The sequence below is a fragment of the Mercenaria mercenaria genome, chromosome 17 (genome assembly GCF_021730395.1).
Source record: "Mercenaria mercenaria strain notata chromosome 17, MADL_Memer_1, whole genome shotgun sequence".
Lineage (NCBI taxonomy): Eukaryota > Metazoa > Mollusca > Bivalvia > Venerida > Veneridae > Mercenaria > Mercenaria mercenaria.
In genome coordinates this window covers 56,141,929-56,157,696 of record NC_069377.1, presented here as the reverse complement: position 1 = coordinate 56,157,696, position 15,768 = coordinate 56,141,929, and the positions used below count along the sequence as shown (strand labels likewise).

Genomic DNA, 15,768 nt, shown 5'->3' with positions numbered 1-15,768 from the left:
TAGACATACAGTTTATCAGTATTACATTGATCACCAGTTATACTTGGGGAAATTAGAATACCATAGTACAAAGACATGTTTTTTGTTTTATTTTTATTCTCTCTTTTCAAATGAATCATACATATTACAATTATACATTACCTTTTAGATATGTAAGTTATATATATAGTGACACAAAGTTTTAAACTGTACTAAAAGTAACTCCTTTTAAACGTTCAACGTTAAAGATTTGTTCAGGAGTTTCGCAAGGTACTTTTGTGTCTCATATACGATTTAGCAGTTTTAACAAATACACCTTTATAACTTACATGTTCATAACATTTAGCAAGAAAGCAAAAAAAAAAAAAAAAAAAAAAAAGAGTCCGTTTATATCCATATATTTGTCCATGTATGTGTCGCTTTTTCGCTGGCAACGATCACGGATCTTGGGAAATCCACCATCGATTAAACAGAGTGTGTTCCCCATGACCCGCGATCCTAACCAGTGACATATTCCATAGCTCAGCCTCCATTGACCCATCCAGTGATATTAATTAGTTGTCAGAATCCATTTACGTTTGTCTAGAAATCAACTACAGTTCATAACTTATGTTTTGACGTAGTAAAAAAGCCATCAGTAAACAAGTTCAGTGTCAGCCACAAACAATTTAAAATGAATGCACATCTCCTCTTGTCAAAAATTGTCCAGCTAAGCAATTTCATTTGGCGCTCATTTACTGTCTGTTACAATCCACGTGGCAAAAATATCCTCTCTTTGACCTTCAAACAACTATCCCGAATTTCCACAGCCTTTGTATCCCTGAAAGTATACAAAATTTGCCTTTCATGCAAATGTTTCAAAATGCACAGATACTCTTAAAATCAAACTTAAAACAATATCATGTAATGCATTATTATAAAAATTCGAGTGTTCCTTCAAAGAGCATATGTCAGCCTACAATAATGCAGTATTTCCGCCCCTCCCTTGAAGAGGCTTTCTGCTCAACGGCGCAGATCGGCGCGCTACATCGCTCGTTAACTAGATGTTATAATAAAAAAACACAAGCATTGTCATCTTCGCATAGCTCCAGGCTGTATCCTGTGTTGGCCCTCAAGCTATTATAATGCAAAAACTTTGACATACACGACTGATGTATGGCTTTCTTTTACGAGAGACAATCACATTATTGTACAGCAATTAAGAATATATTCATTAAACGTTTACAAAACATTACCTTTAAAATACTTGAGAGATGTGTTATGACCTTATGAATAACTTATGAATGCGTTTTGAAATGACAAAAAAATCCATGTATCAGAAAAAAAGACTAAGACCTTGTATCTTATACATAAATAGCGGTAACATGTTTACTTTGTGTAAAAAAAGAAGAGGAAAAGTAAAAAAAGAATAAATTAAAATGCTGAAAGTACATTAAGGTGAGGGTTTAAATTGTTTTAATACGCTTGCAAAAGTTTCTCAATGAACATTGTTTTAAATTAGGCGGGAACACCGCTTGAAAAGCTTCTTCATAAACGAAAGCTCGAGCTGAAATATTTAGAATTATTCTTATATATACAGAAATTAAAGCCAAAATTGATTTATCAGCTAATAAATACAATATAGAAATAATGTAAGCAAGTAAAATCTTATAGAATAATAAAGCTAAGTATATTTATTGACAAAGCAAGTAGAAAAAGTCAAACTCTGTTATGGCATTGGACAAGAAATGCCTAACTTACGCTATGCCAAAAGTACCTACTATATATCTTTATTCACGAACTTTTTAAATTTCGAAATCTCGTAAAATAAATGTGTATAATAAATCCTTAATGTTTTTAACACCACAAAAAACCTAAGTACAAATACCTTACAAGATATATGTCGACAATCCAATAGTCCCAATGAAAGTGACTCTAAAAGGCATTGACAGGCGTTTTAAGAGGTGCACAACGCCGATCACGATGACAAGTCAAAGACAGCTACATTTGAATATGTATATATTAAGCAATAAATCAGTGTTGATTGCCAAACCCTTCAAAACTTCTTGACACATAAAGGGTTTTGACAGACAAGTTATGTAGGCAAAAGACAATAAATTCCTATGTGAAGACGACATTTTAGGACAATAACTCCAACGCGCCGAATTTAGCCAATGCGGGACAATATAACACAGGCCGAGATGACCAGTGAAATGTTGAATTGTGCAGATACATACCGAGACAATTAAATATGGTAAGTTCTAAGACCAAGGTGACCAAAGAGTATTACTAGTATGCCATGCGGTTGTTTTTTACGCATGCGTACATAACATACATAATGCTGTACAATATTCTCACCTTTGCACAATGTCCAAAATAATATTCGATATCTGCAAATATATGTAGAACGTTTTCTTTTTAATGTCTAAAATATGAAATATGATTTTAGTCCTTTTTGCATCATGCAATTTCAGCACCATTTAATTTCAGCGCAAGAGTATTCAGTGATTTATAATTCAGATGTGTGTGTTCCAAAAAAGTAAGCTGCAGAAAATGTCAATAATTTCTCTACTGAAAGTTTTCGCATCCGTGAATAAAAATTAAAACTAATGTTGACATTTGCATTTAAAGTAGTCATTGGTACCATTGGTATTTTTGTACTTGTAATACGTATATATGGTGCAAAAAAGATCAAACAGTCTTGAGCCACATGGAAAGAATAAAGGAAATCTTGAGACATAATTACTACTATAATTTTTAAACGATTTTTTGACTTATAACTCTTATATGATAATTATATACAAAACTCAACACTAATCGAACAAGTAAGTGTCAATTAATAAAAGATACAAGTATGGAAAATGTTAAAAATTGAGACGCAAAATCAGTTCTGATATTAACAAAATACGAATACTAAGTCTTGATTGTGAAAGGTAATATGTAAAAAAAAAATGTATCTATGATCCCAAGCTTTGGCAATGGGCTCATTTCAACCAGGTTTTTTTTTCCAAATTTTATAAAAAGCCATGAATATTTCAATAATTTTGATTATCGCCTCGACATTCAGAAAAGTACCCATGTTTTTCAGTACTCCTATGAAATTTTATTATTATTTTATTATTAATTACACCTTACGTGTTCCACATGCATTTAATGATTTTTTTAAGCTTTCATCAAAAATAATGAAATGGATTTGTATATTATTGTTATTCAGTATTCTAGTTGGATCAATTTTGGTGATTGTTCTACTTAGAGTAAACTGTTCCTTTCCTTAGTAATGATAGAAATAGAAACGATATCGTTTACCTACTTATGCCCATCGCTCATGGACAATATTTTCGGCCGCTGTTAATGTTAAAAAACATTTTAAAGAAAAAAACAGAAGCACAGTGAGACGAAAGAATTTGATCAATTTATGTGTTCAGCAGATTACAATATCAACTATCTGTAATTTATGACTGCAATGTCCTTTCATTGTACATGTACATTTTCTGTATAAAGCTTTTAGAACATTGACTTTTCCCTGCAGTGAGTTAGGTACATGTTTTTTCTATCCACGTGAACATTGTCATTGGAGTAGGCAAAAATGTATTTATGATTTACATGACATTGATGAACGATTATGTGAAAAATATCTTAACCTAAGATCATTGTTTTTTAACAGTCACGTGCCAAGCATGAAAGTGATGTATTTCATAAGCCTATGGGCATTAAGATTGACTTTTCAAGCATTAAATGTATTGAAAACCCGTTAAGATCACTTTGCCCATTTTTTTCAAAATAATTGCATTATAAAAGTAACGTTTTCTATTATTTAAAGGTGGTCAAGCATATTTAAGCAACATTTAATCAGAGATTTATTTAAAGAACAAAAAGATCCATTTAAATTTAGTTTAATCCTGTTAAAAATAATATAAAAAAAATATTAAATTGTGTAATTACTTCCATTTAATGCGAAAGTATTTAAAATGCAGATTTTCTTTCCATCTCAATATAATTATTATTTCTACCTTTGCATTTAATAGACATTGGGATATTCGAACAATCTGAACAAAAAGGCAAGTTTTAGAGCTACATAGAGCTTCGAAATAATTTAATTTCCAATTTATCAAAAATAGGCAAAAGGAGGTAACGATAACTTTACAAACTTGTTCTTGTAATGATTAAATAATTATATAGTTGTTACAGCAATTCTTTGATATATATACCATAGTTCTTATAAACTTATCATTTCTTGGGCTAAATATCTTTATTAATCTTATATATGTGCTAAAATAACTAGTGGGTAACCAGAATAGAAAAATCTATTGCATTAAGCACTCGGTGAACATAGATAAGTGTAAATGATCGTTACATTTTTTAACAAAATATATTACCTGAGCAAAATCTGATTAACTACAATTAAGACTTGTTATCTAGTAGCTATTTTTCCAAACTACGACCTATTGCTTATAGTATGTAAATATTAGGCAAGTTCCATATGACACACTTAAATGCCTCTTTTACGAACAATGGTAATAAAGCCATAAGAATGGTAAATTTTATGATGCCTGCTCTAAAATCTTTTTTAAGCTAGTGGAAAGGTAAACTGAAATTTAATTTGTTTCGACGTATGCATTTAGCCTTTTTCCGACTAGGCTAGACACAAAAATAAAAAGGCGAGCATGTCTATGACTTTAGACTAAAGCTGCTTATTAAGGAATAATATACAGAAAAATCAACTGGGAACTGAGAAAGTTTTTAAACCACCACCAATATTAGTATGTAATGCATTCATTAGATAGAAAACAGTTATTTATTACTAAAATTAGAGAAAATGTGATCTTCAAAAAAGGTTTCCAGACAAAATCGAACGTTCATTTTCTGACGGTAATAACTTCTGGTATGAGGTAAGGAGCTGTTGTGTTGTATCTAGTCGCTCTTTGTCATGTGAGCAAGTAGTTGACGTAGTCCCGGGAACCAGTACAACCTGGGACCCCATCAACTTACTCTCCACATAGACAAACTATATCTGCCATGTATCCGACTGCTTTGGTACTGCTCACTGGTTCCAAGTTGAAGACAAATGCGTGTACCGGCTCCATGCTCAAAGAACTAAATCTTCATACTGGTTTCCTGCTGAAAGCAACAAAATGGTTCCTTGCTCAGATTACACGAGCAGTGTAATGATTTCCTACTTTTGAACATTGTCTCACTCAGTATCTATGAACTATACGTTGAAAAAGCTGGTCCATGCAGTTCATCCTTCTAAACATCACTATTTTCCGGTCAAGATAGTTCGATTGTGCCCATTATATGTATATAATATATAATGATTAATAGTTTCACCCTATATACAGGTGTTCTCTTCAAACGAGTGAAAAAATATCGTACTCATCTAAATAATAGCATTTCTATGTATATTATAGTGTGTTTTTTCTTCTATTGCCTGTAACACCACAAAATGTCAGAAAAATATTGGAAAACCGATGAAATTGAAATAGTAGTACTTTTATGAACATATACTTTATGTCAGCAGTATGTAATTTCTCATAAACGTATTGTTAATTACATCATTCTGCCCATTCAAATACCATGTTGAAAACGTTTGGAAAAAATCAGTAAGGTATATGCATCAAAATATATAACGCTAAAAGTCGTTTCATTTATCATGAACTAGTTAGGATTTGCAACATCGCCTTGGGGCATTCCTCCTGTCATAGTTAAAGCGTTGGTATTATCATTCAGATCCGACGTGAATATTATAATGGGAGAAAAACTAAAACTAGTTATGCAAATTTCTCTTCATTACCATACACTTTAGCAACGAAAAACAAAAAAACAAATTCGCGATATTAAGTGAGGATCCAAGTGAAGTTACAGACAATTAAGTTGGTGTATCATTCACACATGAAAACGTTTAAATATGAGAGAAAGAATTCATCAAAAGTAAGTCCAACTTGGCATTTACAGATATTTTAGAAATTTAAGCCCTGAAAGAAATGAACAGAACAACAATAAAAAATGTTATTATTATATGATAGAATATAATGTCGTCAAGCAAATTTAAGATACAACTCGTACTGAAAACAAAACTTGTTGATGTTTGATGTATGGTGTCACAATATTAAAATACTACAAAATATTCTACTTGCAATGGAGTTTTCCTTTACTAATTTGATGTAATTTAAATGGTTGGTCATCAATTAAAGAAATTATGTAGAACATCCTAGTGTAAATAAACATGGAAATGTAACAGAAAATACAAAATAATGAAACAGGAATCTTGATGGTCTGTGATGATATAATGAAAAACCACATGGAATTGACAATGTCCCGAGTATATGATTCTATCTCTCGGACCTGGCCAATTCCCGAGCGGTCAGTCAAGTCTTTTCTTCAACTGCATCCACTGTATGTCTTTTCTCGTTCAGGAAATTCAGAGAAATGAAAGTCTGTATAAAGATTTACAGATTTGCAGAAAGATATATATATATTTGGCTGAAGACATTTCTGAATAGCAAATTGGTAAAACGAGAAAATTCTTGTATTACTGATCATGCATTTGTTAAAATATTAATTTATGTAAGTAAAGAATTAAAGTTATGCAGATTGAGAACAGGATACAGTTGTGTTAGAAAAGGCTGAGCAGGTCCAGAGATAGAATCAGAATCATGCGAATATACGGTGCAACTTAAGGTACTACTTTTGTAAAAAGTAATGCGAATATATGGTGCAATTTTAAAAACTGACTTTAGAATAAATATCAAGGTGCATAAGTATACAAGTATTGTGCAAATCTAAAATGCTACTTTTTTACAACACAAGGTACATTTTAAATATACTGCGATATATTTTGTGCAGCTTAAGATACTGAGTTCGATATAAATACTCTTAATAAATCTTCTAACGCAACCGTTTTATATTTCCCCAATATTCTTGAGACTAAATACTTCAATTCTGAATTTATTGTTTGATTTTAGAACAGTATGTTAGAATCAGTATATGTAAATTTCATTCATATTTCAAAATTTTATCAACCCAATTTTAAAAAGTCACAAAAACACGAATGTGTGTACTTGAAATTGCTTTAATTTCACTGTATTGAAAAGAAGGTTTTCAAAAGTGCTCACGTACGTAACAGAAAAATTTTTGGAATGATTTCCGTTCCTTAAATGGAAAATTGCTGGTTTAATAACTCAATGTATTTAAGTGTACTTTTCTAAGTTTTAGATATATGGGTTATGGTCGCAAAATAAGCTGAAATTTTGAAATGTCATTCACATCATATTAAGATATTCTAAAATTCACATTAAGAACTTTTTCAAATATTTCACCAGACTGTCATGTGTTGCGGTAAAAGATTTTTTAGGTGTATATACATCAACAATGTGCCGCTATAAACATCATGCAAAGTTGTACATACCATGCGAATAAAAGATGCAAACTTAGATTATATCATGAATTTCCATGCGATCAGAAATCGAGATTACGTTTTTCAATATATTATAATTATATGGTTCAAGTAACTATATAACTACTTATTCCTAAATACCTTCGGAGTGAAAACTGCACAAAATCTACCTAAGCTCTGACATAAAAATCATGCAAACAGAAAGTACATCTTTGAAAGCTAACTAAAACTAAATCTGCAATCAGAATTTTGAAATAAGATCTAAGATACAAATACCGTGTGCAATTTAAATTACATTACTTGCTCTTATATTTCGTATAAGGCAACAGAATGCAGATACAATATAAACATGCGACCCTGCGTATGGACTTGACCGGTCCCATATTCTAGTCACTTGTTCGAATTTATTTATTTTTGTCTCCTCTCTCATTTTTATTCAAATCTGTTATGCTATTCATTGACATTATGGAAACTATAACATGTGAAGAAAGAAATATTCAAATTATTACTAAAATGAAATTGTAAGAAAAGTTTCCTTCATAAAACTAATTATTTCAAGCCCAATGTATTTGCGAGGGAAGAAATGCAGAGAAACGAACACGGATCAAAGCCATTTGAACATGTCCGTGTTTTTGAAACGAAAAGACAATTTATATTTTAATTAATGAAATGGCTGCCAACTGCCAAACATAGAGAAACAATTCGTTTAAAATAGATATTAACATATGATAATTACAAGCATAAAATTTACTATGTTGACATTTAAACATATTCATTTTTGCAAATTCAGATATTTGTTTTACTACGCCCAATATGAGAAATGTTATTCTATAAATAGTATCAACCATAGTGCTATATTTGGAGAAATAGTGAAAGATGCTAATATTCTCAATATCCTAAACTGAAATAAAGTTTTCACAGAGTTTGATCTTTATTTAAATGATTGTTAAACATAGACTTACAATTTTCCCAAATTAGAACTTGAAAAACTACATGACAAAATAGAAAAAAATGTGTCATTTTCGATTCTCAAATGTTGGTAAAGGAAAATAACAATAACAACAACAATAACAACAACAAAAAACTGTTTGTAACCATAGTTGTATTACATTTTATTCCATACCACGAAGTTAATAAATTCTCTTGTAAATAACAAGTTGTAGCATTGATATATTGATATTTTAAGACTTGTATGTTGCGCTTGTTGATAAAAGACGACTGTTACTTTTTTTTAAATAAAAGTTTTTTTTAAAATAATATCGAATAAGAAAATAAGTATTGAACCACCGGATATTTTAGAACAAAAAATGATTTATAAGATATGACAGTCAATGCAGTTTCATTTTAAAATTACATTCCGAAGAAAACTGGATTTTTTAACAATTACGTTTCGCAAAAGAAATCTACAATTACTACATCATGCACAATTTTACCCAAATGTGTGATAGATAAAAGAAAAAAAGCATGCACAATACCAGGTATCAGAACAGTTCCACTGTAAACGTTCACGTCTGTAAAGTAAGAAATATTCACAAATTTGATGATGGACAAGAAAAATTCGGGACTTTAAATAATACGCAGGGAAAGGTGACATTTTAATCTTTAAAGATAATCTTAGATTCTAATCATTAATGGTGATTATTTATTTCATAAAATCTGTCATTAAATACATGTATATTATTATAGACCTTTTTTATCATTTGAAAATCTACAATCTTTTCATAAAATCGACAATTTTACTGTTCGGGCTCGTGCTCGCAGGTGGCGCCGTCTTGCGGCCGATTATGATAAATACGATGACATCTTAATTTCTCATACTGTCATTATCTTACAAAGATCGCGCTAATTTACAGCTTATTTAAAAACTTACTGTCTATGCATTGTTCTCACCAAATAAACAAACAGTAAAATTGGCCCCTACTGTCAATATTGAGAAATGAAACTGTCATATGTTCAAAATGAGCCCCCTTTGGTCATTTGGCGTTTTAGAAAGTGATTGATATGAACACTTCACGGCTAAAATACATTGTATTTTAAACATTAAATTGTTGTTTTTATATCTTCTGATTAGCTTCTTTTTTAAATTACCATCAAGCACGGAATATAATTTTGCATGACCGGTCGAAATATGTTATACCCAAATTATATGTAACTCATAATTTAAGAAACCCGTTCAGTTTAATATCTGGTACCCAACTGCGACTATTGCAGCACCTACTTAAATAAAATGTTTTTGTGTACGATTTATATAACGAAGACACCTCACATATTCAAATACTATTCCCATAACATTGAAATAAGCTGCATAAATCTTTGCAACCCTGATTTATGATAGGATAAAAAAAAATGCTTTCAAATATAATGTATTTTTTGTAAAATATTTACTCTAGTTGGGGGAGGTTGTGGAGGGGATGTGTGCTGATATGTCAAGTTAACTTCCAGTGACTTGAATATAAATTGGAAATTTAAGACAAAGCCTTTGTCATAGTTTTTATCAGCCTGCATGAACAACACTATTTTTGGGAGAAAACAATTAACGATATATGAACCAAAATATGTCTTAACTCAGTAAAACACTACGTCCACTGTTAGCATCTTAAAGAAGTAAATCGGATTTTGATGTGCTTGAAGCTTTAAGGAGAGAACATACCTTCGTATGGTTTGACGTGGCTTGCAACCTCAAGGTATATGTTCAATAAGGGGCTATGAAATTAAATTATTACGTATGTGTGTAAATGTGGTTGATAATGTTATAAATACATTTGGCATATAAAAGGAGTGCTCGATGTCGACTTTTTCAATATTTTTAGTTTTGTTTTGCTTTCAGATCACTTTATGTATTATTAACCAGTATGCCTCACAGTCCTTTGCTTATAATATCAGTACCTATATTATAACTTACCCTTATAATGAACCATGCCCTAAATCAGAGATTTTCAAATGGTAAGTCATACCATACAAATTATCCGAATCATTTGTGTGCAGCCCCCACCCCATTTTTTTTTAGGGTGGGGGGTGCACTTATAGGTGCCCTTGTCCGTCATTCCGTCCGTTCTTCCGAATTTGTGTCGTACATAGCTCAAAAAGTATTTTACCTAGAGTCATTAAACCTCAAAGGAATGTTATTCAGCATGCGAAGTAGTGCACCTGTTGCTTTGATTTGGATTTCGTGTATGGCCCTTGACTTAGTTAAAGATATGTATAAAAAGGCCCTAAAAGTTTGTGTTGCATATGCAGTATCTCAAAACGTATTTGACATAGAATTATGAAACGTTACAGGACTCTTATTCAGCAAGTGAAGTTGTGCAACCTGGGTTTTGTTAGAGATTTCACTTAGCAAGAGCAGAGTAATATCCCTTGATTTAGTCAAAAATATACATAGAAAGGCATAAAAAATGTATATCATGTATCATAAAACATAACTGACCTAGGGTCATGAAACCATGTACAGTGACAGGAAGTGGGGACATCAGTGTTCTATGAACACACATCCAGTTTCTTTTTTAATTCATACAATGAAAATACTAGTAAATAAGATGGCTAAGACTTTTCAATTTATACAGTAGCACAAAAGATGTTTACATAAAATATACTTTTCAACTTCAAAGGCCAGTTTCAGTATATGTGATATAATATGTGATATAATATCTGAAAAAAAAGTTTCAATATTTGAGCCGTGCCATGGGAAAACCAACATAGTGGGTGTGCGACCAGCATGGATCCAGACCAGCCTGCGCATCCGCGCAGTCTGGTCAGGATCCATGCTGTTCGCTAACAGTTTCTCCAATTCCAATAGGCTTTAAAAGCGAACAGCATGGAGCCTGACCAGACTGCGCGGATGCGCAGGCTGGTCTGGATCCATGCTGGTCGCAAACCCACTATGTTGGTTTTCCCATGGCACGGCTCATTTGATATCAATACGGTTGTTACAGTTCTGTTGAGGGTGATACAACGCCATGCTGATGCTATTTTCGATTTTTCCAGTATAAACAGGAAATTTTATTTGTTCTATTGAAACGTGATGCAATTTCATCTGTAGTATCAATTTATCATGCCGGATACCGGAGTATTCCCGGGGGCGCCACGTGGTGTATAAGTTGTCATGCGTTATATTAATGCGATATCGCACCCCTGGGGCTTATATGGCTATGTATTCGGAATCAATGAACACGGTTTTAGCGCTACATTTAAAAAAGACTGATATCTATTCCTGTTGATTCATATGCTTGCAACAATATCTATTTAACACTAATGTAATATACACGAATATCAAGAAAGCACATTTAGACTTTTTACCCCTTAAAATCGGGAAATGAAATAATGTGACTTTAGTGAAACGCCTGATATTAGTCCAGTGTCATTTTCAAGATCGTCAGGGGTTAGATTAAAACCATTGCATACTTGGTCTCCAAACGGTCACGGTACCAAGAGGCACGCTTAATGGAAAAATTACTATTATTTTGAATTTCAAATTATGGTCGGCTTTTCTTGTGACGGCAAAAATTAAAAACTTTTAATTGTCTCTAAAAAAATTCCGCTCTACCACATGTTGGAACTTCAACCAGTCTGAAAGCGCTAGTACCTGACTTGTTGTTTTTTGGCACAATTTTGAAATTGACCAATGAAAAAGTTTGTGTTCGGAGACTGATCCCTAAACTTATCTGTATACCTAGACGCATGCGCTATGATTTCCTAAAAGCCCATTTACTGAAATTATAAAACATTATGATTATAATAAATACTTACATCCGCGCACCCATTATAGCTGTCCAAAATAGTCCGTAAAAATACGCAGAATTAGCACAAAAAAACTAACATTGAAATGATTTCTGCATGCAATGATGCTGTTCAAAATGTCAAAATACGAACGCGATGATAGAATATGAACTAATACCACAGGGACGAAAACAATTCATAAAACTAAAGTAAATAAAAATGCAAATGTCAAAAACGTTTTATATATGCAAGGCGCTTAATGTGTTTTGCTCAAAGCGTGTAATTTTAATTCAGGCTTTCAAGGTAATCGAAGAGGCATCTTAATTTATTCAGCTAAATGATATATTTTTAGGCAAAATTTTTCAGATATTTGGACATTTATCCATGGGAATGTATGTTGGGTTTTTTTTTCATATTATTGTTTAATACACGTTTTTAGTTGTTGAGTAAGCATAACCGTGCCTTTTCAAGCCCATGCGAAAAAAAGCCTGTAAATGAAAATAGTATAGTATAGTATTGTAGTGACGTGGTTTAACTACTGAACCATCATCATTATCATCTTTTAAAGATATCCAAAACAAGTTCAAGCTGAATGGAAATAAATATCTTTCTTTCGTAATAAATAGAAAAACGTCCTGTAAAATGAAATCTTTAATTTTCTAAAAATTTCCGACAAGATTTAGACTTTCTTCTTTGTCGTAGGTCGAGACAAGTACAAAATCTTTATAATGTTATATTATATATTTTTGACAGGAAAGTACATATATAAATGCAAGTTTTAGGTGAATTTCCATCGCCAGACAAGAAACAAGCGTCTCCGCTAAAACAATAATTAGGACTATACAGGAAACAAAAGAGCAGAAGAAATTCTTTGAATTTCAGATATGAAACATGCAATGGTATGATGGTCAAATTTGCTGATACTTATTATAACGAAGCTTTTGTAATTTTTATTTTAATAAAATTGTGTCAAATATTTGTCCTTATTGCGCAGGTAAAATAAAATCAAATTATTTAAAGGGGATGCATTCCCCAGCATAATGGTTGCACACTGATTGCTGAATATTACTGTAAAGGCAGATTTCGAGGGTTGGGCGCGAAACTATCGTGTCTTGTTCTTTATTTATGTACAGTTGCAATACTTTCGCGCTCAGTCCTCAAATTGTATATATTTCTTTTTTTTTTAAATGAAGTTAAAATTCTTCATTTAGCTATTCATAAAGATATTAAAAGCAAAACCCGCGTGTCTTTCAGATGTTACAAAATATGTGAATTTTAGGCCCATTAAAGCAAAGTTTTACATGTATGCCTGCCAAACGTGTCAGATTTTTTTAACAAACTTTGTTTTATCATCTTTTTTTCTGTGTTTATACCACAAATCACCACAAAGTGAAAACTGTGTCTTACTTTGCGATCAAGGCGAGATTCAAGCCATATGTACGGTACAAACTGTATACGTTCGTGTACATGTCGTGTTCCCGCGAGCAATATTCAAGTTTATATATGATCGCTACATCACCACGAAATAGCATAATGTCTGACTTATTAGGTATATTGTCATACAGGTTTTCAACGTACAAACAATGTCTTTGTAATGAATAAAATCTAATAATAAAAACTTTTGAGTGACAACTAAATGCGGGCGGCAAAAGTATATGTATATATATAATAGCCGTACATAGTCCCGACATCTTCACACTGTAAAGAAAAAGAAACAGCCCGCATACTTGCACGAATATAGGTTATGAAAGACCGTTGCCGAACTTTAAGGAAATAATACTTTAACATTACTTAAAACATGAAGCCTGTACGTCTTTATTCGGGTTATATTTGTGCATATTCTTATTTTTTTTTGTGCGAAAATTTATCTTAAACGAGAAAGTGTAAAATATACTTACTGAGATTTAGATGTAAAGATAAGCTCCTAGGCACAATCATTGCCAGACATGTCAATTGGAGTTTTAAAAAATACATCTTGAAAATCAGTAATCGGTAAACTGCATGTTTTTACGTTAAATTTTGAAAATTTTAAGCTTAATCCGCCATATTGTAACATTAAATGTCCGTGATTTTCAAGTGTAACCCCCGATTATAGCTGAAGCACGAAATATTTTTCAGTTAATCCCCGACGTTTTCGCGAAAAATGACAATGTTTCTGGTCTTCAACAGGTAAATGTATGACACATGTTTCATTTAGAAAAATGGGAATGTCATCTCAAAATCTCATACTTAATGTTACGAATAAGATAATGTTTTTCTTCGCAAAAGTTGCATTTTTTTAGCGAAAAAATGTTGTGTGTATTTTGCTGACTATGACAATGATAAATAACACAGCTTTCTGTATTTTTTCTTTATATTTTTTAACGGTTATAAATAAGAGCCATCATCGGCATCATCATATTATTTTTATCAACATCGGCATCATCATCATCATTATCATTATTGCCATCATTATTTTTATCATCATCATCGGCGTCCTCATCATATTCTTAGAATAACTGTGGAATAAATAAAGAAATAATTATTTACAATGTTATGGATTATATCTATAGACATGAAAAGCCCGTCCGGTTACTTCCAATCAGTAGGTTGTGGATTAGAATCCCGTATGTCCTTCGAAGACACTATGTATTTAGTCCTCTATTTCTGGTTCATCATGCGGAAGTTATCAATATACACTAGTGTATCATTGAAGCTTCCATGTACACCGCCGTATGAACACATCTGCGAATGTCTGTAAATAGTTTTTTGAGTCCCTGCTCACCGTCAGTAATATTGAGTGGCTGCTTAGTTTAATCAACGTTGAAATTCTACTGCTACATATGTACTTTTTCCTCTGTACCGGAACCATTCAAATGTTTGTGTTATATCAACATGGTGTTATATTCCCCCTGTTGTATTGAAAAATGCCTGGGTGAAATAAAAGATATGTCAGTCTGTTCTGTTCTGTTCAATATATCTAACCTATATAAAGAGATGAGGTCGGCGTATAAGCAATGGGCAATTATTTTATTCTCAAACTGTATTGACTAAAGTCACTTTGTGATTTTACCGTAAGAAAAAATATCGACTGAATGTAGGAAACAATTTCGTTTTTTTTTCTAATATTACTGGAATCAAATGGTTTATAAATAAATTCTTCCAGTATCTTAAAAGAGTCTGCCCATCACGAAAGTCCCTATTTTCAACATTATGAGCCCGGCGTTGTTTCCAGCTGTTGCTTTTAAGGATACACTTTAATAATTTAGTGGTGTGGGGTCGCCGAGAACGCATGTGCATGTGCGTTTATTGGCCAGTATTCACCAAAATTTAAGAGTAGGCTAAATCTATTCGCTATATCTTGATTCAAGTAATACAGAATTTACTCTAAACTGGCAGGTATTTCAGTTTGTTAAAAGTTTAAGTAAAATAAATGTCTTCTAGAGAAAATAACAGCGAATAAGACATTTGCGTACCTATGCGAAAGACCAAATTCTAACTATTTGAAGAAGTCGAACTTGTTCGGCAGCTGTGATAAAAACTAGTATATCTGACGAGACGAGACGTAAAATTGACGCTGTTCTCGTTTTTTTTCTAATAGTTTCGTCACTTTAACTTGTTGCTTAGATTAATTCTAACCTCTGTTTAACGCTACCTCTGATGAGCGAGCACCTGCCTAGAAAGGTATATATTTGCTTTCCGGCTGAGTAGCATAATTCTGG

At 32.1% G+C, this 15,768-nt stretch overlaps 1 long non-coding RNA gene across 1 annotated transcript; it reads right to left on the bottom strand.

Annotated features, from left to right (window-relative positions):
* Positions 1 to 85: 85 nt before the first annotated feature.
* On the bottom strand, positions 86 to 14,189 carry LOC128550093 (uncharacterized). Its single transcript, XR_008368055.1, has 3 exons — positions 13,966 to 14,189; positions 8,827 to 8,862; positions 86 to 799 (listed from the first exon to the last, which is right to left on the bottom strand). It is a non-coding gene; the product is annotated as an uncharacterized LOC128550093 (long non-coding RNA).
* Between the last annotated feature and the right edge of the window lie 1,579 nt (positions 14,190 to 15,768).